This window comes from Chiloscyllium punctatum, chromosome 36 (assembly GCF_047496795.1).
Source record: "Chiloscyllium punctatum isolate Juve2018m chromosome 36, sChiPun1.3, whole genome shotgun sequence".
Lineage (NCBI taxonomy): Eukaryota > Metazoa > Chordata > Chondrichthyes > Orectolobiformes > Hemiscylliidae > Chiloscyllium > Chiloscyllium punctatum.
The window spans coordinates 63,703,846-63,729,404 of record NC_092774.1 but is presented as its reverse complement, the minus strand read 5'-3'; the positions used below and the strand labels follow the sequence as shown (position 1 = coordinate 63,729,404).

The 25,559-nt window shown below is 45.9% G+C and overlaps 1 protein-coding gene and 2 non-coding genes across 3 annotated transcripts in view; all 3 read left to right on the top strand.

Moving 5' to 3' along the window:
* The window catches only part of LOC140460594 (uncharacterized), a 75,651-nt gene that overhangs the window by 24,272 nt on the left and 25,820 nt on the right, over window positions 1–25,559 (top strand). The window lies entirely within an intron of this gene.
* On the top strand, window positions 14,733–14,806 carry trnan-guu (transfer RNA asparagine (anticodon GUU)). The gene has a single exon. It is a non-coding gene; the product is annotated as a tRNA-Asn (tRNA).
* Window positions 17,309–17,380, top strand: trnae-uuc (transfer RNA glutamic acid (anticodon UUC)). The gene has a single exon. It is a non-coding gene; the product is annotated as a tRNA-Glu (tRNA).

The following is a 25,559-nucleotide window of genomic DNA, read 5'->3' as shown; positions in this document are numbered from 1 at the left end:
GCTGAAGTAAGCCATTCGGCTCATTAAGCTGCTCCACTCCAAGAAGATAATGGCTGATTACTTTGTGTTATACATTGCACATTCGCATCCATCCCCATAACCTTAGATTCTTCTTAAGCAAAGGAATTAATTTACTTCTGCCTTAGAAATATTCAATGGTCCTGCCTCCACTATCTTCTGTCGCAAAGTATTCCAAAGCTGCACAACCTTCCAAAAAAATTCCCTGCTTCTTTGTCACAAATGATTGCGTTTTTTGAAGAAGTAACAAAGAGGATTGATGAGGGCAGAGCAGTAGATGTGATCTATATGGACTTCAGTAAGGCGTTCGACAAGGTTCCTCATGGGAGATTGATTAGCAAGGTTAGATCTCACGGAATACAGGAGAACTAGCCACTTGGATACAGAACTGGCTCAAAGGTAGAAGACAGAGGGTGGTGATGGAGGGTTGTGTTTCAGACTGGAGGCCTGTGACCAGTGGAATGCCACAAGGATCGGTGCTGGGCCCTCTACTTTTTGTCATCTACCAAAATGATTTTGATGCGAGCATAAGAGGTACAGTTAGTAAGTTTGCAGATGACACCAAAATTGGAGGTGCAGTGGACAGTGAAGAGAGTTACCTCAGATTACAACAGGATCTTGACCAGATGGGCCAATGGGCTGAGAAGTGGCAGATGGAGTTTAATTTAGATAAATGCGAGGTGCTGCATTTTGGGAAAGCCAATCTTAGCAGGACTTATGCAGTGATTGGTAAGGTCCTCGGGCATGTTGCTAAACGATGAGACCTTTGAGTGCAGGTTCATAGCTCCTTGAAAGTGGAGTCGCAGGTAGATAGGATAGTGAAGAAGGCATTTGGTATGCTTTCCTTTATTGGTCAGAGTATTGAGTACATGAGTTGGGAGGACATGTTGTGACTGTATTGGATATTGGTTAGCCAACTGTTGGAATATTACGTGCAATTCTGGTCTCCTTCCTGTTGGAAAGATGTTGTGAAACTTTAAAGGATTCCGAAACTATTTACAAGAACGTTGCCAGGGTTGGAGGATTTGAGCTGCTGGAGCATCGGAGGCTGAGGGGTGACCTTATAGAGGTTTACAAAATTATGAGGGCATGGATAGGATAAATAGGCAAAGTCTTTTCCCTGGGGTCGGAGAGTCCAGAACGAGAGGGCATAGGTTTAGGTGAGAGGAAAAAGATATAAAAGAGACCTAAAGGGGCAACTTTTTCAGGTATGGAATGAGCTGCCAGAGGAAGTGGTGGAGGCTGGTACAATTGCAACATTTAAGAGGCCTTTGGATGGGTAGATGAATAGGAAGGTTTTGGAGGGATATGGGCCGGGTGCTGGCAGGTGGGACTAGATTGGGTTGGGATATCTGGTCAGCATGGACAGGTTGGACAGAAGGGTCTGTTTCTATGTTGTACATCTCTATGACTCTATAAATGGGTGATCTAATTGTTCGTTCACAACAGTAAGTAAGCATCCTTCAACATCCATCTTTTGAAGACCATTCAGGCTCATAGAAACTTCAATCAAATCACCCCTTGCTATTCCAAACTCTGGTTGAAAGTCAGACCTGCCTGTCTAATGATTTTCCATTAGATAGTCTGTTCATTGTGGGTGTCAATCTAGTTTACCTTCTGTGAATTGCCTTTAATGCATTTTCATTCTTCCTTAGGTAAGGATATCAAAACTGAGCACCGTGTTCAAGATGTAGTCCCACCATTGCTCTGTAACTGAGGCATAATCTCCTAACATTTATGTCATTGGCCTTTCTAATCACTTGCTGTGCTTGCATTCTAACTTATGATTCATTTGCAAGGCCCACTGATCCCTCTGCATCTCAGAATTATGCAGTTGTTCTCCAAGTAGGTAACAAATTGCATTTTACCATATTGTACACCACTTGCAAGAGTTTTGCTTATTTATTTAACCAATCTAACAATCTGCATCCTTGATATGTCATCCCCACAATGTACATCTTCATCTATCTTTGTGTTGCCTGCAAATGTAACCACATACCTTTGATCCCCTCCTGTAAGTCATTGTAGAAAGTTGAGGAGCCAGCAGAGATGCCTGTTGGAACCACACCATACATTGTCATATACAACCAATTTGACAAAAGAACCATTTTTGCATATTCTGTTTTCTGCCAGTCAGTTGATGTTCTATAACTATACTTTACACCATGAGCTCCTCTGTGCAATATGCTTTTCGTGAAAACATGTCAAACACCTTTAGGATATTCAAGTTCAGTATATCCACAGGCTTCAATTTACATACTCTTTCAAAGAATTCATTTAGGACAGCATGGTGGTACAGTGGCTCCCTCTCATGGCCAGAGACACCTACTTGATTTCAGCCTTGAGTCGACTATCTGTTTGGAGTTTGCATGTTGTGTCTATGTCTTTGTGAGTTTCCACTGGGGGCTCCACAGTCCAAAGATGTGTAGGTTGGGTGGATTAGCCATGCTGGATTGCGTAATGTCCTTGGATGTACAAGCTAGGTGAGTTAGCCATGCTAAATGCAGGGTTACGGGAGTAGAGTGGCGGTCTGGATCTGGGTGGGATGCACTTGAGGGTTGGTGCTGGACTTGATCGGCCAAATAGTCTCTTTCCACACTCTCGGAATTCTATAAATAAATTGGTGAAACAACATTTCGTTTTCATATTAGCATGCTGATTCCTTTCAATTACCACGAGCTTTTTGACATGGTGGTTATAATCTCCTTAATTGATTCAAAAACAAATGTTTAATTGCCATCGACTCAAGGGACCACATCTTTCCCTTCGAGAACAGAAATATTAAGTATGTTACTCTCCAGTCTGAGGAAAACTTGCCTGAATCTAATAAATCTTGGAAAATTAACATTAATTCAAATATGAACTCATTAGCCACCTTTTAAAATTCTATGATGAAGTCCACCTGAACCCAGAGATTTGCCAGCCCATAGCACCATCAGTTCGCTCAATAGCATTTATCTAATGATTCTCATTTCACCAAACTCCTCTGTTTGTTCAACCTATGGGGTTAAAGACAGGATTCTTGACCATGTGGTGGAATAGAGGGATCTTGGAGTCCAAGTCCATAGATCGCTCAAAGTTGCCACCCAGGTTGAGAAGGTTGTTACGAAGGTGTACAGTGTGTTGGCTTTGATTAGCAGGGAGTTTGAGCTTAAGAGCTGCAAGTTTATGCTGCAGCTGTATGGAGTACTGGTTAGATCACACTTTGAATATTATGTTCACTTTTAGTCACCTAATTTTAGGAGAGATGTGTAGGAAAAATCACAGAAGCGTTTCACAGGAGGCTGCCAAGCACTGAGTATGTCACCTAGACAGGGGACGAAATGTCTGCAACACAAATTCCCAGCTCGGCGAACAGACCCACAACAGGAAGCTGTGTAAGCTGAGAGAGGGTACAGAGGAGATTTACCTCGATGCTGCCTGGAATAGAGGGCATGTCTTAGGTTGGGGAAGCTAGGGCCTTTCTCATTGGAGCGAAGAAGGATGAGAGGTGACTTTATAGAGGTGTACTAATGTTGAGAGGCATAGATAGAACAAATAGCTAGAGACTTTTTCCCCAGGTCAGAAATGACAGGGCATAATTTTAAGGTAATTGGAAGAAGGTTTAGGGGAAATGTCAGAGGTAGGTTTTTTACTCTGAATGGTGAGTGCATGGAATGCACTTCCAGGGTTGGAATGAGAGTCAGATACATTTAAGGACATTTAAGCGACTGCTGAACAAGCACATGGACGGGAGTAAATTGAGGGGTGTGCAGGCGAGTCTCATCTTCAAGTTGGATAAAAGGCTGGGACAACATCGAGGGCTGAAGGGTCTGAACTGTGCTGTATTGTTCTACGTTCTCAGTCCAGAACGATGCAGCAGCAGTATTGGAAGAATATTGCGTCAAACCCCTTGACCCTTCCAGAGATGGGCACTGTCGATGGAAACTCGGTTAAATTCTGCCAGCAATCAGGTGATAGCCGGGTGGGGGGAGGGTGGCAGCCGTGAGACTGAACTTGCTTACTTGAGGGTTTTGAGTTTTGGTTGTTAAGTGCAATGAAGTGTGAATCATTGTTTCAGCAGTTGGTTCTGTGTGTTGTTTCTGAGTCAGTGACCAAATTAAGGCGATTCACCCACAACCAGAGCAAGAGGCTGGGATTAATATTGACTCCACTGCATTCAGTATGACATCACGTCAATACTGTTAGAAAGGGAAAGCTGACACCAACTCCCACCCCACCAGAGATCTCAAACCAAAACACCCAAAGACAAGCGCATCACCCTATAATCTGTCAATTTAATGTGAAAAGTGGTATAACCTGCTCTAATGTTTAAAAATAAATCCGTAACACTCAACAAAAATCCATTTATTTATCCAACAGTAATGGTGAACAGATGAACTAAACTATTAAAAAAACCGAATAAATCCCTTCTAACTACTGACTGTTCCGGAATAAAACAAGATTCTCGTGATATGCTGAAGCAATAAATATGATTCCCTCTCGTAACAAAAAATTGAATTTAGTCTCTCAGATTACAGCCAGGATACGTGTCTCTTGGAATATTCTGTTGAATCTTCTGTCAGGAATGCCCTTCTCAGTTTTTTTTTAAAATGATGCATTCTCTACAACAGAAATGACTGACATCCAATTTCCCCCTCTCAATAGAACTGAGGATTCTTGATTCTCACGAGGGGGAGTTAGAGATCTGGGTGTTCAGGCGATTGTACCCTGAAGGTGCATATCTTTTATATCTTTCCCCTCTCACCCTAAACCCTAAAGCCCTCTAGTTCTTGACTCCCCGACCCCAGGGAAAAGACTTTGCCTATTTATAAAGAGACCGAAGGGGCAACTTTTTCATGCAGTGGGTGGTGCCGATCCTTCCAGGCGTGGGAACATTTTGACTACGTTACGTTCTCTGCCTAGACTTCGCATGACTTGAAAAGCTTCAATCGGGCCAGATTTCAAACTTCCGTACTCCGAAGAGAGCTGTCCCAAATTTCCAATCGACCCTCATCGCTGACATCCCTCACGTCAACTTATTCAACGCTATCTCCAATCATTTCACTTCGCTGCTTTCTGTCCCATTGGTCCTCCAGGGAGCCCAACCTCGTTTTACGAAGGTGCTTTGTGAGAAAATTAAACAAGCACTTTCGCGCGAGTCATGAAACTTGGGCTCGTCCAGGATTTGAACCCGGGACCCCTCGCACGTCTGCGTCGACGAAGACCCAAAGCGAGAATCATACCCCTAGACCAACGAGCCCACGGTTGGTGCGCCGGCGTTCCTGCCCCCGCCCTTCCTCTTGAACCAGCTGAGTCTTGCTCAGAGTAAAGTCCAGTTGACATTGAACAGGCTGGGGCTGTTTTCTCTGGAACGTCGGAGGTTGGAGGGTGACTTTATGGAGGTTTACAAAATTATGAGGGGCATGGATAGGATAAATAGGCAAAGTCTTTTCCCTGGGGTCGGGGAGTCAAGAACTAGAGGGCTTTAGGGTTTAGGGTGAGAGGGGAAAGATATAAAAGAGACCTAAGGGGCAACCTTTTCACGCAGGGGGTGGTGCGTGTATGGAATGAGCTGCTAGAGAAAGTGGCGGAGACTGGTACAATTGCAACATTTAAGAGGCGTTTGGATGGATATATGAATAGGAAGGGTTTGGAGGTATATGGGCTGGGTACTGGCAGGTGGGACTAGATTGGGGTGGGGTATCTGGTCGGCATGGATGGGTTGGACTGAAGGGTCTGTTTCCATGCTGTACATCTCTATGACTGTATGAACAGTTGCTTCTCATTCTGTCTCTCTGCTGCTGTTTGCCCGTCCCCAGGAACCGGGCCCTCTCTACTGGCAGAAAATTAAACCGTTTTCTTTCTAAACTTTTCTCTGACACTGGTGTGACCAGTGACAAGCATTGCCCTCCTCAACATAGGGTACAGAGAACAGGAGAAGACCCCGCAGACCTCCACGAGTGTGTCATCTCAACTCTGCATACTGGGCCTGTGTATCAATGTGAAATATTTACGTCGAAGTTTTTTGGGAAGCAGATGAGAAGGCGAGGTGCACAACAGTGCGCCGTTCTACGGGAAAGCTGCTAAACTCGACATTGAGTGAAGAGGGAAGATGGTTTCCCTTCTGGGGTTTGCACCCATCGCGCACCGGCAGACATATCGCCGACGAACAAATATTAACTCTGTCTAAATTGCCACATTCTGTTTTTACGAACCGTGATTTCACTCAGAAGCACAATTTACCTGCTCCCTCCTGAATATCCTTCCAGGCTCGAACATACCTTCCAGGTGAAGCAGCACTTTACCTGCACATTTGCCGCAACCTAGTCTACTGCATTCGCTGCTCACAGTGTCGTTTCCCCAACGGAGCACGAAGTATAAACTGGATGACTGCTTCGCAGAACATCTCGGCTCTGCCCGCAAAAAAAGGCCCTGAGCTTCTGCTTTCCTGCGACTTTAACACGCCACCATGTTCCCTGGCCAACATCTCTGTCTCAGGCTTGCAGCAGTGTTCCAGCAAAGCTCAGCTCCAGATGGAAGAACAACGCCTCATATTCCACTTCAAAACCCTACAGCCCTCCGGTCTTCCAGATCGAGTTCCATGACTTTAGGGCCTGAAACCCCCATGTCCTTGACCCCTACCACACACATACGAGCCCTTGTTATCACATAGTCTGCTACGACACACTACTTATTGTCAGTCACTAACGGTCTCCATTAACAGTTATTCACCCTCCCACACGGTTCGTTATTTACTTCTTTGTCCCTCCTATTGTTCTCTCTCTGAGCTGGCGGGAAAGAGAGCAATGTACACTGGAGACTCTGAGCCAGCTGAAACTTGCTCAGTGTGAAATACATTCCACTTTGCTCCAAGAATTGCAAGCAGCAAAGAGTTTGCAGAACATCTGCTTGTCATTCTGTCCACGGGATGCGGTTTCCGACATTCGGATCGTATTGTCATTCAAGTCGGAACGGACTTGGCGAACTACTGCAGGGAAGGCACGAAACCACAAGGCATGCGTTTCAATTTTATCAGTTCATTGGCATCTCAGAGAAGTGGTTTTGCGATTCAGTTCATATGAAACCGACGAAGAACAGGAGAAGACCACTCAGACCTCCAAAAGCACGTTACTTGAACGGTTTGAAAGGCAAGGTGCTAAACAGACTACCATCGCAAAGGCAAGTCGCTCATGGAGGCATTGAACAATAGCACCGGATGGTTTCGATCTACGACCTCTGGGTTATGGGCCCAGCACGCAGCCGCTGCGCCACTCTGCTCGCACGGTGTGTCGTGCCACAGGTCCCTTCAGCCTTTCGGCTGGCGCGTGGCATGCACGTTCGAGACTGATGTCAAAGATCTTCACTGCTGTCGTCTTATATGGTGTTGCGCAGACGTATGGAGGCTGTGTAAATATCAACTTTTTCTAACTTCCCACATTCTCTTGTGATTTCACTCTAAATAGACGCCATGCGGCCCACCTTCGCTCTGCTGGGTCGACACAGTAAGTAAACGTGGGTCTCTATTCATATCATTCTCTTGCCTTCTCCATGTAATTCTGCACATTGTTACTTTAAACATGATCACCGAATTCCCGTTTGCGTCTAATGAATCTGCCTCTTTGTCAGTGTCAGTTAGGGATTTACTGACCCCAACCACTCCCTGTACGAAAGCATTCTTCCGAATATCACTTTTGCTTCTTTTCCTCATGCCTTTAAAACTCTGCCGAATCGTTGCCGATCCTTTACGTCGAAATTTTTTAGGAAGCAGATGAGAAGGCGAGCTGCACAACAGTGCGCCGTTCTACGGGAAAGCTGCTAACGGCGACATTGAGTGAATAGGGAAGATGGTTTCCCTTCTGGGTTTTGCTCCCATCATGCACCGGCAGACATATCGCCGACAAGCAAATACTAACTCTGTCAAAATTGCCACATTCTGTTTTTACGAACCGTGATTTCACTCAGAAGCACAATTTACCTGCTCCCTCCTGAATATCCTTCCAGGCTCGAACATACCTTCCAGGTGAAGCAGCACTTTACCTGCACATTTGCCGCAACCTCGTCTCCTGCATTCGCCCGTCCTCGTGAGTTTAAATCTATGCCGAATCACTATAGACCCTTTCAGGCATGGGAGCATTTTCACAGCATTATTTCCTGTTTCTAGGCCCCTACTGACTTGGACAACTTTGGTTCTCCGAGGAGAGCTGGCCCAATTTTTCAACCTACCTTGATTGCTGACATTTTTACCTTATTCGTCAAATACCGCACCACTGACGTCAACCTGTTCAACGCGATCTCCAACCATTTCACTTCCCTGTTTTCTGCCTCATTCGTATTCCTGGCAGCCCAACCTCGCTTCACGAAGGTGCTTTTTGAGAAAATTAATGGGGCATTTTTGCACAAATCAAGTTAAGAGACGCAGCCTCGTCTGGGATTTGAATCCCGGACCGCGCACAAGTCTGCACAATTAAAGACTCTATGTGAGAATCATGCCCCCAGACCAACAAGCCAAACAGCGGCTCTTTCTGCATCCACCACACTCCTCTTGAGCCAGCTGAGACTTGCTTAGTGTGAAATACATTTGACATTACTCTCAGAATTGCAAGTGACAGAGTTTCTAGAACAGCTGCTTCTCATTCTGTCTCCCTGCTGCTGTTTGTCCCGTCCCCAGGAACCGGGCTCCCTCCACTGTTTCGAAACTTTTCTCTAACACCCGAGTGGCCAGTAACAAGCATTGCCCTCTTCAACATAGGATACAGAGAAGAGGAGACCCCTCAGAGGTTGTCACCTTAACTGTGCACATTGGGCCAGTATATCATTGTGAAATATTTATGTCGAAGTTTTTTGGGAAGTGGATGAGAAGGCAAGGTGCAGAACAGAGCGCCGTTATACGGGAAAGCTGCTAAAGGCGACGTTGAATGAATAGGAGAGAATGGTCTCTCTTTTGCGTTATGGTCCCAACACGCACCCGTTGTGCCATTCTCCTGCATTGCCCGGCAGTTTTTCCAGAGAAGTATTCAGCTTTTCATCTGGCGTGTGGCAGGCACGTTTGAGAATGACGTCAGAAGATCTTCTCTGCTGTCGTGTCATATGTTGTTGTGCAGACATATCGTCGATGTGCAAAAATAAACTCTGTCTAAATTCCAACATTCTGTTTTTCGAACTGTGATTTCGCTCAGAATCACTAATTTTCAAAACTCGCAATATTCAAACTTTAACAAAGTGCTCATAGAAATGATTAGTGAACAGCTGGAAGAAATTCTTCCAAACTTACCTGGGGAATTTCGCTTTGAGGGGTCTTGAACTTTAAGTGGAAGGAAGGGAAGTTTGCCTCGAGGCTGCTAATGTGGAGATGTGTTCTCCATGTAAACTGGTCGTAGTTGACCATCCCAGTGCTTCCCGATGCAGGGCTGCCTGACCCCCAGGGAGGTTTACTTGTAGCAACTGGAGTGAATCCAGAGAGGGAGCAGATTCTGCAAAAGTGCTCAAATACTTTCTATCTCTATTTTAGGTATTTTCCTTGTGTATTCCCTCAGTTTGGCACGTATGCAGTTTGCACCCTGGAAAATGACTGCTTTTTTCCTCATGTTCGCAATTAAAAGTGTAGTTTCTCATGGAACTGAGCCATATTGACAGGATTGTCATATTGATATATATATGTACACGTATTTAGTTTAAGATTAGATTAGATTTGAATTAAGTTTTCCTCTAAACACACCTGAGCCTATCTGGCTGCATGAGGGATTTCAGGTTTCTGTGTGCTGGGTATTATGTGATCACCAGGCATCTGGCAAACTACAGGAACTGCCACCTATGTTATGTTCGTTTAAGTGTACTGCCAATGATCACTTATTTTGTGATATTTTTCCAGGAAGACGTGCCGAAATAAATCTGAAAACAAATGATACATCAAGTTCTGACAGAGCCGCTTGATTCATTGGGACTTGAATATCAGCAACCATTCCAATCAAGAAGACATGGTTGCTTTTGTTTGCTTGAGAGATTTTGGACACTGGTGTGGCAGGAAGAACACTGAGACACCGAGTGAGGGAGATTCAGTGCGCTGACTGTGAAAAGTGCTTTACTCCATTTACTCAGCTTTGGGGAATCAAAGTCTCATCCCTGACGGTAGGAAAGACTATGTCCCCGTTCTGATTGTAATTTCAAACCCAGACCAACACAAGGAAAGCTCCCCCAATGGAGAAATTTTGGAAATGTGGGGACTGCGGGAAAGGATTCCCTTCCCCATCCGTGTTGGAAACCCACAGACGTATTCACAGCGGGGAGAGGCCATTCACCTGCTCGGTGTGCAGGAAGGGCTTCAGTCGGATCAGCCATCTGGAGACGCACCAGTGGGTCCACAAGTGAGAGAAGCCATTCACGTGCCCCATGTACGGAAGGGGGTTCACTCAGTCAGCTGCACTGCTGACCCACCAGTGGGTCCACACCGGCGAGAGGCCGTTCACCTGCTGTCAGTGCCGGAAGGGCTTCACCTGCTCCTCCCACCTGTGGAGGCACCAGCGCGTTCACGTGCCATCGCAGGGGGGATGGAAGGAGCGATGGCCGAGCGCCGCTAATAACCCAGCTCTGGGGACACACAGGTTCGAATCCCGTCGCGGCAGATGGCAGAATTGGGATTCGGTCAGTAATCTGGACTTCAGAATCTAAGGATGAAACCGTTTTTAGAGGGCAAAAACCCATCTGATTCAGTCATGTCCTTTTCAGTGATGGAAACTGCCGTTGCGCGAAAGGATTCACTCAGTCGTCCCAGCTGCATGCTTTACCCGGCTGTACGAAGGATCCAGTTACAAAGGGACAACTCAACGAACCAATAATAAAGAAAGTGTGGTTGGGGAGTGGGGGGTGAGTGTGCGCACTTTGAGCTTGAGGTGCTTTTTTTTTAAGAAAAGCTACTTTTTGTACGCCTTGTGATGTGGAGATCTGAAGCTGTAACAAAGTTGGGTCGCAGTAAAGGTTACCTGAACTTACTGCCAGGCTTAAACTATTTCAGAATCCTGAAGAGGAGTTGTTGGACTCGAAATTTTAACTCTGCTTTCTCTCCACAGATGCTTCCAGTCCTGCTGAGTTTTTCCAGTGTTCTCAGTTTTTGTTTCAGATTTCCAGCATCCACAGTTCTTTGTCTTATTTATCAAATTCAATTCTAGCCCTTCACAAGTGTCTGGAACTTCATCTCCCTGATCTACAAACTGTTCACTTACCCGAGAAATGACCGCTACCTCCTTATCAAAGTAGACCCCTTTGTTGCAAAATGATTGTTCAATTCTGTGACCAAAATTATTGCATTCGTAATTACTTACACCAGGGACTCACAATATCTCAGGCCAGAGCACAGCTAGATTATTTCAGACAGTACATTTATATGATTTGATGCAATTCCCTATTCCTTACTTTGCCAGCGTGTTGCTGGGAATGGAGGGTTTGAATTAAGAAGAAGCTGGGACATTTTTCCAACAGAGCCGAGCAAGTTGACAGATAACTTTATCGAGATTTTTAAAAACAGGAGAGGTATAGATAAGGTGTCATTTCCAGGAGGCTCAGAATATTTTGTTGCTCCAGAAGGTGTAGAAGGGGGTCAAAGCTTCAACAGAAATCGAGCAGAGCTGAGAACAGACAACATTTAACTCTGTGGGAACAGGGAGATCAGAGGACAGGGAAATCAGGACCTGAAATCCGAGCTGACACCAGACTACCATGTTATCAGTGCTTTGATTAGCAGGGCCCACCCTCTACCTTTACTGAGCCTCTCACTCGACTTGAATGCCACATCTCCCCTCGATATTCTGGATCCAATCCTTGTCATTCTGAAGCCATATCTCTGTAAGGAGTCTCAGATCATAATTATTCTCTTCAATGTGTGCAGTCAATTAATTCGCTTTTTTTACAATGCAGCTTTTAGTTTTATTTTTTGTGATGGTGAGAATCCAGTTTTGATTGCTAGTACATTTATTCTCCTTGTCCCTTTCTCTCATTCTCTGGTGTTTGGTTTCCACATCACTACATTGCTCACTGCTCTTGATTTCGATTGGCTATGCTAAATTGCCTAGTGTCCAGGGATGTGCAGGTTAGGTGGGTTGACCATGGGAAACGCAGGGTTATCGTTTCAAAGTAATAGAAGGAGTAGGCCATTTGGCCCATCGACCCTGCTCCGCCATTCATTACAATCATGGCGGATCGATCAATAGTCTCAGCTCCTCCTAATTGCATTATCCCAACTTCCCTTAATTCCCTTACCACGCAAAAAAAAACCCATCCAACAGTGTCTTAATGAAGCTGCCTCGACTGCTTCTTTGAGCACAGAATTCCATTAATTTACCATAAACCGCATAGGTCCTGCCCTGAGTTGCCTCATCAAAATGCAACAGCTCATATTTGTCTAAATTAAACTCCATCCACTACTCCTTGGCCCATTGGCTCATCTGATCAATTATAATTTATATTAAACTTTCTTTCCTACCTTATTCCCTAAAAGCTGAAAATCTCCATCCCACACTCTCACCCTCCATTCTCACTTTGTTGAGTCTAATCACGGATGTCCTCATCCTGAAGGGTTTGATTCATGCTGATTAACAGGCCCACATTCAAGGGAGATCTAACTGAAACGTACAGAACATTGAACGGCCTGGATAGAGTGGACATTGGGAAGATGATTTCATTGGGAGGAGAGACTAATACCCATGGGCATAGCCTTAGCATAAAGGGAGAATGGAGATTAGGAGAAACTTCTTTAGCCAGAGAGTGGTGAATCTATGGAATTCATTGTCACAGAAAACTGTGGAGGCCAGGTCACTGCGTATGTTGAACATTGAGGTAGAGATGTACAGCATAGAAACAGACTGTTTGGTCCAACTTGTCCATGCTGACCAACTATCACAACCCAATCTAGTCCCACCTGACAGCACACGGCCCCATATCCCTCCAAACCCTTCCTATTCATACACCTACCCAAATGCCTTTTAAATGTTGCAATCGTACTAGCCTTCAACACTTCCTCTGGCAGATCATTCAATAAACGTACCATTCTCTGCGTCAAAAAGTTGCCCCTTAGATCTCTTTTGTATCTTTCCCCTCTAACGCCAAACCCATGCCCTCTCCTTCTGGACACCCTCACCCCAGGAAACGACTTTGTTTATTAATCCTATCCATGCCCCTCATGATTTTATACACGTACAGTTACGACGTTCAAAAGACATTTGGATAAGTACATGAATACGAAAGGTTGGAAGGGTTATGGGCCAAACACTGGTAGGTGGGACGAGTTTAGTTTGAGAACATACTCAGCATGGACTCGTTGGATGAAGGGTCTGTTCAGTACTGTCTGACTCTGTGACTGATCTGTACTGGTCTTAAAAGCATTTTCTTACCTCCCCCGATAAGCATCCACTTCTTTGGTGTTCAAAACTCAGATGAACTTCGCCTTGAATATGTTCAATGACCCCACTTCTGAACTCAATTCCTCTTGGTAATATACCACTTGCCTTGCTCATTGCCTGCTGCATCTGCCCGACAGCTGGCATTGACTGGTGTGGAGGGACTCTGAGACCCCTTAGTACATCCATACATCATTCCTGATGAAGGACTTGTGCCCGAAACGTTCCCTGTCCTGTTCCTCAGATGCTGCCTGACCTGTTGTGCTTTTCCAGTGCCACATTTTTCGACTTTCACCTCTAGTCCTCACTTTCTCCACATTCCAATATATAATCATTTTAACAATGCACTGCTTTTTTTTAAACAGCAAAGGCTATAACTTCACATTGCGGAACTGCACTTGCCATGTGTTTGCCAATTGAGACACAGACCTGGACCAACTTCGGGAAGAGGCAAAAGACTGAGTTCTGAACAAAAACCGTAGCACACTCAAAACGTCGGCTCTGTTTCCCTTTCCACGGATGCTGCTCGACCCGTTGGCTTTCTGCAGTATTCGCTGTGTTTGTTCGACACAAATGCTGCTTTCCATGAAAGAACTTCAATCCCTGTCCTCTGGTAACTGACCCTAGTCAGTGGCAATAGGTTCTTCTGATCATTAACCTGCCCATTCACACCACGAATTCTCCCATCATTGCCAACAGCCCCTGGAAATCTCCAGTTCACCTTCTTTGCTCCAAAGAGAACATTCCCAAACTTGGGATTGGAAATTGCTCATCCCTGGACATGATGCAAATGTTACAATGGGGAAGAGGTTTTGTCAAAATATCGTCAGTTAGCAGGTGGAAAAATGTTCAGGAAGTAAAACACAAATCCCAGTCTCCAGCTTTGTGAATCTTTCGAAACTCTTTGGGAAGTGGAATTAGAGGAGAATGAAGGATGAACTGACGGACTGAGCAGAGACAGTCCAGACACCATCCCCTTGTTTAAGAGGCTGATTGACTCTCATATTCTCGGGACCTGAACTGACCCGAGACATTGAAAGAATTCTCTGCACATCAGGAATTCAAACCCCTTCTCGGCTCGGCGCCAATGAGAAAATTCAGGAAGAGGCAAAACACTGAAAGGCTCGGAGGGCGATGGCCCCGGTGGTGGAGAGCTCGTTCCTCGTGACATGATGTACCTGCAGATGGTGGGATCAGGCTGTCCCCATGTCTCCAGAATGAATGTCCAAGGCTTTATTATGGAAAGTAAAACTGATAGAAGACAATGGTAATTTTGGGCGGGGCGGGTTGAATTATGAATTGATTAGTAGGTTCCTCAAAGACACTGTGCAAGCAGCTCTTGCCCCTGTCTCTGTGGCGCAATTGGTCAGCGCGTTCGGCTGTTAACCGAAAGGTTGGTGGTTCGAGACCACCCAGGGACGGCGTGTTCCTTGTTCTTGCTCCTACCGCTTTCTTGCCTGCGAAAGTGCACGTTTTTAATGGTGTCAGGAAAATGTTTCCCAAACGGAAATCTATTCCACTGAGGCAGCACAAAGGGGTTTCTGAATTGATTGAATTTCTAACATAAATGACTGCGGATGCTGAGAATCCGAGACAGAAAGCGAAACTGCTGGAGAAACTCAGCAGGTTTGGCTGGACCTGGATGAGGAAAAAAACGAGTTCTGAAATGTTGTCTCTGATTCTCTTTCCACAGATGCTGCCTGACCTGCAATTTCTGTTTTTGTTTTTAACTGAACGTCCATTTCATCTACCGGGATGAAACACGCAGACTCGCCATTTGCAGATATTTAACCCTTTCGAAACCTGAGAAGTGATTGAATTCAAACAAACTCTGCAAGGATTCACTTTTTGACAGCTCCACAGGCAGAGAGATCTGGGAAATGGAGCTGTAAGTGTGGTTCTGTATTGGTGGGCCGAGTGGTGAATGCGATGGACATGAAATCCATTGCGGTTTCCCCACGCAGGTGTGAACCCTGCCGACTACAGTTGAGAAACGACGTCAAAAAGAAAGGGAGATTGCTCCACGGTTTTTTTAAAGATACAAATCAGTGGAGGGGTTGAAATATTTCAATCACATTGGGACTGGTCGGGAATCTGTAGCCCACTGCCTGTCAGGGTGGAACAAGCAGAGACCCACAGAGCTGCTATTGAGGCGATGAGGCAAGAGTTTGGAAATGAGATCGAACAGTGAGGGGCGTGAAGTCGTAATCGAAGTTAAGCAGGCACCTGAGGACAAGGGTGTTTTATTTGCCAGTGAAAGATACTGCTTCACAAAGTTGGGATTATGGAAGGGAAGCAGTGACGGTGATTATCTTTGGCTGTTCCTTTTGTGAATGTTCCCATTGCTGCGCATGTCCGTGTTAACGTCAGAACTCTGCAGCATGGCGGCGCCAGATCCGCACAGTGACAGGGGCGCAATGGATGACGCATCTGACTCCACCTACCTGTTTGAAATGCGGCTCACAGCTTCTTCACACACCCCAATTAATCTTTCTCATTGTCCTGAAGCCGGCATACGGTTTGAATTCCAGAACTGCGGGAATGAGACTCTTTTCACTGTGTCGCGTCAGTAAGTGTCCCTGAGAACATCAGAGTCAAGTCACAGCGCTGTCAGAGGAGAGGAAGCTGAAATAGTCCCACACGCTGCTCACGGGCACATTTCACTTTCCCCAACTCACCGCCCCAACCACTGCGGCTCTTGGGAGTGGAAAGGGAACAAACACCAAAACCCAGTCTCAGCTTTGTAAATCTTCAGGAAATAAGAAAACTGTACATCCCTTCGGGTCTTCCATCCTGGGCTGACAGCGTTGATTTTAAATGGCTGTCCAGTCAGTGCCGATTCGTTTTGGCTAAAAAAAATCTTCCTTTTCTCATCCCAGCATTTCTTGCTACAGAGAACTGTGTGGCAGAGTTCATGTATATATTTCCTTGTATGGTATTTTGTAAATTACATTCGTTTGCTGGTTGTTTGTATCGGGTATTTCAGGTTCATTAGCCGCTGTTTAAGTGTGTTGGTAGGTTTGTGGGCGACCATGATGCTGAGAGGGTTGATTTGTCTGGACATCATTTCCCAGATGTCTTTAATGTAAAGTAATGTGGCTAAGGTTTCTGCAGACGTTATGTCTGCTTGTGTTAGTTTGTTGATGTGAAATCGGCACACTGGGTTTATTGGGTAGGCAAAAGTGAGGACTGCAGATGCTGGAAACCAGAGTTTAGATCAGAGTGGTGCTGGAAAAGCACAGCAGGTCAGACAGCTTCCGAGGAGCAGGAAAATCGATGTTTCGGGCAAAAGCCCTTCATCAGGAATAGAGGCAGGACCCCTCCAGAGTGGAGAGATAAATTGGGGTGGGGTGTGCTGGGCCAAAGGTAGCAAAAAGTACAATCGGTGAATGGGGGAGGGGATGGAGGTGACAGATCAGAGAGGAGGGTGGAGCGGATAGGTGGGGAGGGAGATTGGCAGGTAGGACAGGTCATGAGGACAGCGCTGAGCTGGAAGGTTGGAACTGAGGTAAGGTGGGGGGGTGGGGAAATGAGGAAACTGGTGCAGACCACATTGATGTCCTGGGGATGAATGTATCCGAGGCAGAAGTTGGGACGTTCTTCCTCCAGGCATCGGGTGGGGAGGGAGCGGCGATGGAGGAGGCCCAGGACCTGCATGTCCCTGGCAGAGTGGGAGGGGAGGTTGAAATGTTGGGCCACAGGGCGATGGGGTTGATTATTGCGGGTGTCCTGGAGATGTTCCCTCAAACGCTGTGACTTGACTCTGCGACGGGGCTCCAGTCTCCCCAATGTAGAGGAGACCGCATCGGGAGCAATGGATACACGAAATGACATTGGTGTTCGCCTTCTTCCTTCCGTGACCCGGGTTCGACTTCCGGGCAGCAAAGCAATTTTCAGGAGAGCTGTCAAACTTCTCCCGTATATCCCTGGTGGTCTAGTGGTTAGGATTCGGCGCTTTCACCGCTGCGGCCTGGGTTCGATTCCCGGTCAGGGAATCATTTTTCAGTGTGTTGCATGGCTATCCATTCTCCTTAAAAGCGCTGGACAGTTACTTATTTGTCTTCGTAGTGACTGGGTGCTACAGTGTGTCGTGTTTCGTTGAAATAGTGCCCTCGTTCAGATTTGTTTGTATGCGTAGGGATGATTACTTCTGTAGCGAAATACTTGGTTCGCGTGTGGTGTTTTCCTGTAGAGGCTGTTTTGATTTTACCATTGACTGTTCGCTCTACTGTGACATCTAGAAATGGCACTTTGTTGTTGTTCTCCTCTTTTGTGAATTTTATGCCAGTAAGGAGATTGTTGATGGTGTTGTACGTTTCCTCTAATTTGTTTCATTTTTTGATGACAGAAGTGTTTCATGGGTATTTCGTTGATTTATTTGTAGGGCTTGTTACTGAATATAAAGTGGGTGGTAACCACGAGGTTGACAGTGCTATCTTTGCTGATGAAGTTGGTGCTGTGTTTTTGTCTTTAGTTCTTCGAGTAGTGTCTTCAGTTTTCTTTGGTCACGTTGATGTTAATGGATGTGAACAGGGCTGTTATGTCAAAGGACAACATTACTCCATCCTCTTCTATCTTCGTGTCTTTGGTGTTCAGGAATTCTTGGATGGAGTAAATGGAGTGGCATGAATCTTCGACTTGGTGTTTTAGTCCTCAGTGGAGGCCTTTGACGAGTGTGTATATTGGTGTTCCAAGTAGTGAGACTATGGCCTGAGGGGGGCTCTTGGTTTGAAAAAGAGGAGAACAACAATAAACTGCCATTCTTAGATGTCACAGTAGAGCGAACAGTCAACGGGGAACTTCACACTGGCATCTACAGAAAAACAACATACACAAACCAAATACTTAACCACAGAAGCAATCATCCCAACACCCACAAAAGAAGCTGCATCAGGAGATTATTTCAACGAGCCACTACATACTGCAGCACAGAGAAACTACGAAGAGCTCAAGAGAAATAAGTATATGGTGCATTGAGGGAGAACGTGTCCCCAATAAACCCATTCCGCCGATTTCTCATTGATGCTTTCAAGCTGACTCTCAAAAATTCGGTTTGAACCTCCATTCTTTCCTCTTTGTTTTTTGTGGGTTTTGAAAGCTTTCCCAATCCTCTGACTGAGTATTGGAGTTGGGAAGTTATGTTGTGGTTGTACAGGACATTGGTTAGACCACTTTTAGAATATTGCGTGCAATTCTGGTCTCCCACCTATCACAAGGATATTGTGAAATTTGAAAGGGTTCTGAAGCACCAATAGGTCCACAGAGGGGAAGCGGCCCTTCTGCTGCCCTGAGTATGGGAAGGCCTTCAATGATTCTGCTGCCCTGCTGACGCACCAGTTGGCCCACACCGGGGAAGGCTGTTCTCCGGCCCCAAGTGCAAGATGGCCTTCAGCAGGTCTTCCCACCTGCTGAGACACCAGTGGGTCCATACTGAGAGGCCGTTCTTCTGCCCCAACTGCAGGAGGGGCATTGCTCTTTCCTCCGACCTACTGGCCCATTGGTGTGTCCACATGGTGGAGAGGTCGTTCAGTTGCCGTATGTGCAGGAAGGCCTTCAGCAATTCCTCTGCCCTGCTGAGGCACCTGTCCATCCACACTGGGGAGAACCGTTCTCCTGCGCCGAATGTGGGAAGGTCTTTACCTGCTCCTCCACACTGCTGAATCACCAGCTGGACCACACGGGGGTTTTGGGGGGGGGGGGACAGTGGAGGAGGGGGGAGGCCATTCTGCTGCCCTCAGTGCGGGAAGGCCTTCAGCAATTCCTCCACCCTACTGAAGCACCAATATGCCCACACCAGGGAGATGCCCTCCAGCTGGCCCGAGTGTGGGAAGAGGTTCATGTTTTCGTACAACTTGCGGAAGCACCAGCGGAGGCACCAGTGCTCCCAGCAATCAGATCCCACCGGTGACGCTGCATTCGGTCACCTCCCAGGACTGAACCTCCTGCCAGTTCTGACAGTGGGTGCAGTGGGAGAGTAGGTGGGCTGTTTTTCTTTTCTGCTGGACTGCAATTGCCTCCCCCACACCCCACAATCACAACTCCATGGGGGCTCAGGGTTAGCACTGCTGCCTCATGGCACCAGGAACCCAGGAATAATTCCACCCTTGGGGTCTGTGTGCAAGTTATGGAGGGTAGGAAAATGGATCTGAGTGGGTTAGTCTTCGGAAGATCAGTGCAGATGTGTTCGGCTGAAGGACTTGTTTCCACATTATGGGAGTTCTATGATTCTATGAGCTTTGCCTTCAGTGGATACTGCTGCTCATTGAGCCCGGGACTGCACATTGCCAATGAAATGATCCAGAGAAACCGAAGACCGCAAGACCATCGGAGAAGAGGTTAGGCCATTCGGCCTACTCTGCCATTCGTTAGTAAGAAAAGTATTGGATGAGATGAGCTACACTGCGGAAACAGGCCATTCGTCCCAACAAGTCCACACCGACCCCCCCGAAGATTAACCCATCCTGACCCATTTCCCTCTGACTAATGTACCTAACTCTATGGGCAATTAAGCATGGCCCATCCACATGACCTGCACATCTTTGGTTTATGGAAGAAAACAGGATCACAGAGAGAAAACCTACGCAGACACTGGGAGAAAGTGCAAATTCCTCACAGATAGTCACCCAAGGCTGGAATCAAACCTGGGCCCCTGGTGCTATGAGGCTGCAGTGGTTATCACTGAGCCACTACATATTGCAACCCGAAGTTGGCAAGTAGGAGCTTGGGAGAATACAGCAAGCCAGGCAGCACCAGAATGTGGAGTAGTCAGCATTTTGGGTATTAACCCTTCTTCAGGACTGAAACGTTGACTTCTCCATGAGAAACGATTCACAGGAATGTTGCTGGGGGTTGGAGGGTTTGAGCTACAGGGAGAGGCTGAATAGCGTGGGGCTGTTTTCACTGGAGCATCGGAGGCAGAGAGGTGACCTAATAGCAGTTATACAATCATGAGGGGCATGGACAGTGTAATAGACAAAGTCCTTTCCTTGGGGTGGGGGAGTCCAGAACGAGAGGGCATAAGTTTAGGGTAAGAGGCGAAATATATTAAAGGGACAACTTCTTCATGCAGAGGGTGGTACATATATGAAATGAGCTGCCAGAGTATATGGGTCAGGTGCTGTCAAATGGGAGTGGATTAATTTAGGATATCAGGTCAGCATGGACAAGTTGGAACAAAGGGTCTGTTTCCTTGCTGTACGTGTCTCTGACTACTGGTCCTGATGTAAGTTTAAAATAGAGTCCAAGTAACTTTGAATAGTTCAATCTTGTTGAGCTCACCTCCTGAAAAGTTTCAGATGAATCCCTCTGAGAGATACTGTTTAAACATGCTGAGTTGGACAAAGTATCCCATCAAGTTCAACACAAACCCAGAGTTGAAGAAGTCAGAAGTCAGAACACCAAGGGGACCAAAACTGATCACAATATTCCAGGTGCAGCCTCATCAACGTCCTGTATAACTACAACATAACTTGCCAACATCTATACTCAATTCCCTAACTGATGAAGGCCAGTGTGCTGAAACCTTTCTTCACTGCCTTGTGTACCGATGTTATCAGAGATATAGGACCTACTTTAAACTGATCCACGATCCAGCTGCTGGGAGCACAGAAGTAGAGTAGTGCTGCGTGAGTGTGCTGGGTCGATAACCCAGAGGTCGATGGGTAAAAACCATGTGATGCTATTGCTCAATGTCTCTGTAAGCTGCTTTCATATACAAAGGTTCTGTGCATCTGGTTCCCAAAGCTTCTTCAGTGGAGGCGTGGCCGCTGGAGCCCAGGCGTTCAACAACCCCCCGGAGCTGGAGGAAGTTCCGAGCTCCAAGAAGCGGGGGGTAAGGCTGGAAGCAGGATTTGCTCAAGGCTTGTATTTTTAACTCATTTTAATGGTACCTACTGTATGGGGCAATGGTTTACATTAAAACGGAGGATCATATCAGAGTGTTTATATTTAGCAGTGGTAGTTGGTAAAATGCACTCTCTGGAGGAGCACTTTCTATGATGCTGCATTTCTTGCCTTCTGCCCTTACCCCATTTCTTATCTCCCATCTTGATTTTATATTTTTTTGGTCAAATTTAATTTCATATTAATCAGACTTGCGATTCACTGTGTGCTATTAATTTGTTTGTTTGAATATTGCAAGTCAAAATTAATGGTGTCATGTCATTTCTGATGTCAGAGTTTGACATTGAATGTGCAGATGTGAATATCAGTAAGTTGTGAAAATAAATCAAGAACTTGTGGTTTTTAACAAAAAGAGCAGTTCACTGATATTCATGGCATCGTCTCATTTGGGTGTGATGATTCAAATCTGACCAACAAACCGTTTCATGTAGTCATCCAATTGAATAAAAAAATTCTTTAATTTAATTAAAGAAAATAACTCTGGCAAGCTAAGATTTATGCAATCTATTTATAAGATTATGTCCATTGCTCGCAATATGGTCCCATCCACATTGAGGAAACTGCACGCCAACTAGCGGAACATTTCAGGGAACAACTCTGGGACTCTAAATCTAACCGACACACCGCCCTGTGGCGGAACACTTTAACTCCCCCTTCCATTCCACCAAGGACATGCAAGTCCTGGGCCTCCTCCACTGCCAAACTCTTGCTACCTGACACTTGTAGGAAAACACCTCAACTTCTGCTTTAGGACCCTCCAACCACATGGTATCAATGCAGATTTCATCCGTTTCCTTATTTCCTCTCCCCCACCTTGTCCCAGATCCAACCTTCCAATTTGACACCAACCTCTTGACCTGTCATACCTGTCCACCTTGCTTCTCACCTATTTGCTCCACCCTCATCTCTGACCTATCACCATCAATCCCTACCTCCATCTAACTATTGCACTCCCAGCTGCCTTCCCTCCAGCCCCACTTCCTTCCCATTTATCTCTCAGCCCCCTTGGGCCACCCTTTATTCCTGATGAAGAGCTTATGCTCTAAACCAAGACTGTGATGAAGCAACATCCTCAACAAATAGAAAATAGCTCCCAAGTCAGATTTCATTCCCTCTTCTGTTTCCCAGTTCTTTCAGAAATAAGGAATGTCTTTTTCTTCCACTAGAAAGTGGTCTTCCACTTTGCGCTGTCTGAAGTGTTATCCCTCACCACTCCTTCAGCCACCTTTTAAGAATCCTTTCAACCTGTTTTTCTGACAATTGTGGAGGTGACCAAAAGCAAACATTTCACTTCTCCTCAATGTCCCATTTCTCCTCCTATGAGCCATTTTGTCATGTTGTCTCTGTTACAAACAGCCAAGTGCACTTGGTTTCTGAATTGAAATTTGGCCATTAAAGTGAACAGGATTAATATTTATCGATAGCTAGCTGTGTTTGCACTAACTGTAATTATCCACCAATACGACGTCTTTTGTTCCACCAAAACTGGAAACAATGATCTGTGCTTATATTGCAGTCGGATATAGAAAATTATCCCAGCGATCTTCACGTTATTATAGTTTACTGAGGCCATAACATCATTACGTGGCAGTTTGATGTGACTAAAACCTGGATGGGAATCTCTAGATTATGTTGTTAAAATATCGGTATAATGTTATTCACACTGCGCTGTCACCAACTAAACGAAGCGGCTGTGTGTTTAAATACCGTAATGAACAGTTTGTGTTCGACTTCTCACATTGCGGGGAGCTGAGCATTTACCCAAACAATGGGCACACCACCTCCCTGACACAGTGTTCACAAATCAAACTGACAGCAAAGATTCACGTGTGATCGAAAGTTTCCGCAAAGAAAATCTGACACGACCGATATACGGAAAGAACGTACTCATTTCTTGATTTGAAATGTAAGAAGTTGAGTGTAGTGAGCCAGACATGATTTGAACAAGGAACCTTCTGATCTGGAGTCAGACACGCTACCGTTGCGCCACAAGCTCACGGACAGCTGATGACCTCTATTCATGCTTAAGGGAAGTGATCGCACTACAATAATTTTACGTTCAAGTCTGTTCTGTTTCTCCCCCTTCTCTTCCAAGGGTTGGGCTTGTCTTTCGATTTGCAGAAGTTGAGATGCTCTGGATGCTGTGATCCAGGGCAAACACAGGCTGGAGGACCTTCGGCGTAGAAATAGTGACGAGCATGTACGGTTATGTCAAGCTACAGGAGAACAAAATTGTGGCTCTACTCTTTTTTTTCCCGACTGGCATTTGACCACTTAAAATCTGTCAATAACAGCAGCATCTCCAGAGCATACTGCACATGCTCCTCGGTGTCAGCAAGGTCTGTGCGGGTTAGCCGGTGTCAGCAAAAACTGCATGCTCGGCGCTGTCCCCGGAAACGACTCACGATCTTCATGGACCAATGGAGAGCATTGTCGGACTGGAAGGAAACTTATCCTCCTGCCAATCAGAGCCCCCTTACTGTCTGAATGTGGAAGGTGGACCATGTCATTCTGAAGCTGCTGCTGTTCCTCTCTCTGTAAATGAAGATTGAGCTTCACCCCAAACTGTAACTTCCTTCCTTTGTCCAACATCTGTGAGTATGGCACTCTTTTCTCACCCTCTTTTTCCATTTATTTTTCATTCAGGGCTTCAGTTGTTGACTTGCAGCAACTGAAACGGAAGAGAGTGAATCCGGGGGGCGGGGCAGACTCTGGAAATGTTGGAGAAATTACTACTGCAGATGCTGAAGATCAGAGTCGAGAGTGTGGTGTTGGAAAAGCACAACAGGTCAGGCAGCATCAAAGGAGGGTATGAAGGAACAGAGACTTTCAGCTTCTGTGGAATGAGAGAAAGAGTTCATTATAAATTAGCATTGATCAGATAGGCCAATGGGAGATGGAGTTTAATTTAGAGAAATACATTTTGGTCAAGCAATCCAGGCAGGACTGACTGGGGAGTGTTGCAGAATAAAGAGACCTTGGAGTGCAGGTTCATACTTCATTGAAAATGGAGCCTCAGGTAGACAGAATAGTGAAGGCAGTGTTTGGTATGCTTTCCATTATTGGTCGCAGCATTGAGTATGGGAGTTGGGAGTTTGGGAGTTGGCTGTGCAGGACATTGGTTAAGCCACATTTGAAATGCTGCATCCACTTCTTGTCTCCTTTCTATCGGAAAGATGTTGTGAAACTTTGAAAAGGATCAGAGTTGGAGGGTTTCAATAGACAATAGACAATAGACGCAGGAGTAGGCCATTTAGCCCTTCGAGCCTGCACCGCCATTCAATATGATCATGGCTGATCATTCCTAATCAGTATCCTCTTCCTGCCTTATCTCCATAACCCTTGATTCCACTATCTCTGAGAGCTCTCTCCAACTCTTCCTTAAATGAATCCAGAGACTGGGCCTCCACTGCCCTCTGGGGCAGAGCATTCCACACAGCCACCACTCTCTGGGTGAAGACGTTTCTCCTCATCTCTGTCCTAAATGGTCTACCCCGTATTTTTAAGCTGTGTCCTCTGGTTCGGCACTCACCCATCAACAGAAACATGTTTCCTGCTGCCAGTGTCCAATCCTTTCATAATCTTATGTGTCTCAAACAGATCCCCTCTCAGGCTTCTAAGCTCAAGGGTAAACAAGACCAGTCGCTCCAGTCGTTCAGTGTGAGGTAATCCCGCCATTCCAGGAATTGACCTCGTGAACCTACGCTGCACTCCCTCAATAGCCAGAATGTCTTTCCTCAAATTTGGAGACCAGAACTGCACACAGTACTCCAGGTGTGGTCTCACCATGACCCTGTACAGCTGCAGAAGCACCTCTTTGCTTCTATACTCAATCCCTCTTATTATGAAGGCCAGCATACTATTAGCCTTCTTCACTACCTGCTGTACCTGCATGCTTGCCTTCATTGACTGGTGTACAACAACACCCAGATCTCTCTGTACTGCCCCTTTCAGCTCCAAGGAGAGGCTGAGTAAGCCAGGGATATTTTTTCTCTGGAGGGTCAGAGGTTGAGGGGTGACCTTATAGAGGTTTATAAAATTATGAAGGTCATGGATAGGATAAATAGACAAGGTTGTTTCCCTGGAGAGTCAGTGGGGGGGCGGGGGGGGACTAGAGACATAGGTTTTCAGTGAGAGGGGAAACATATAAGAGTTCTGAGGGGCAACTTTCCCACGCAGAGTGTGGTGCATTTAAGGAGTAAGCTGCCAGAGGAAGTGGTGGACACTCATACAATCGCAACATTTAAAAGGCATCTGGATGGGTTTATGAAT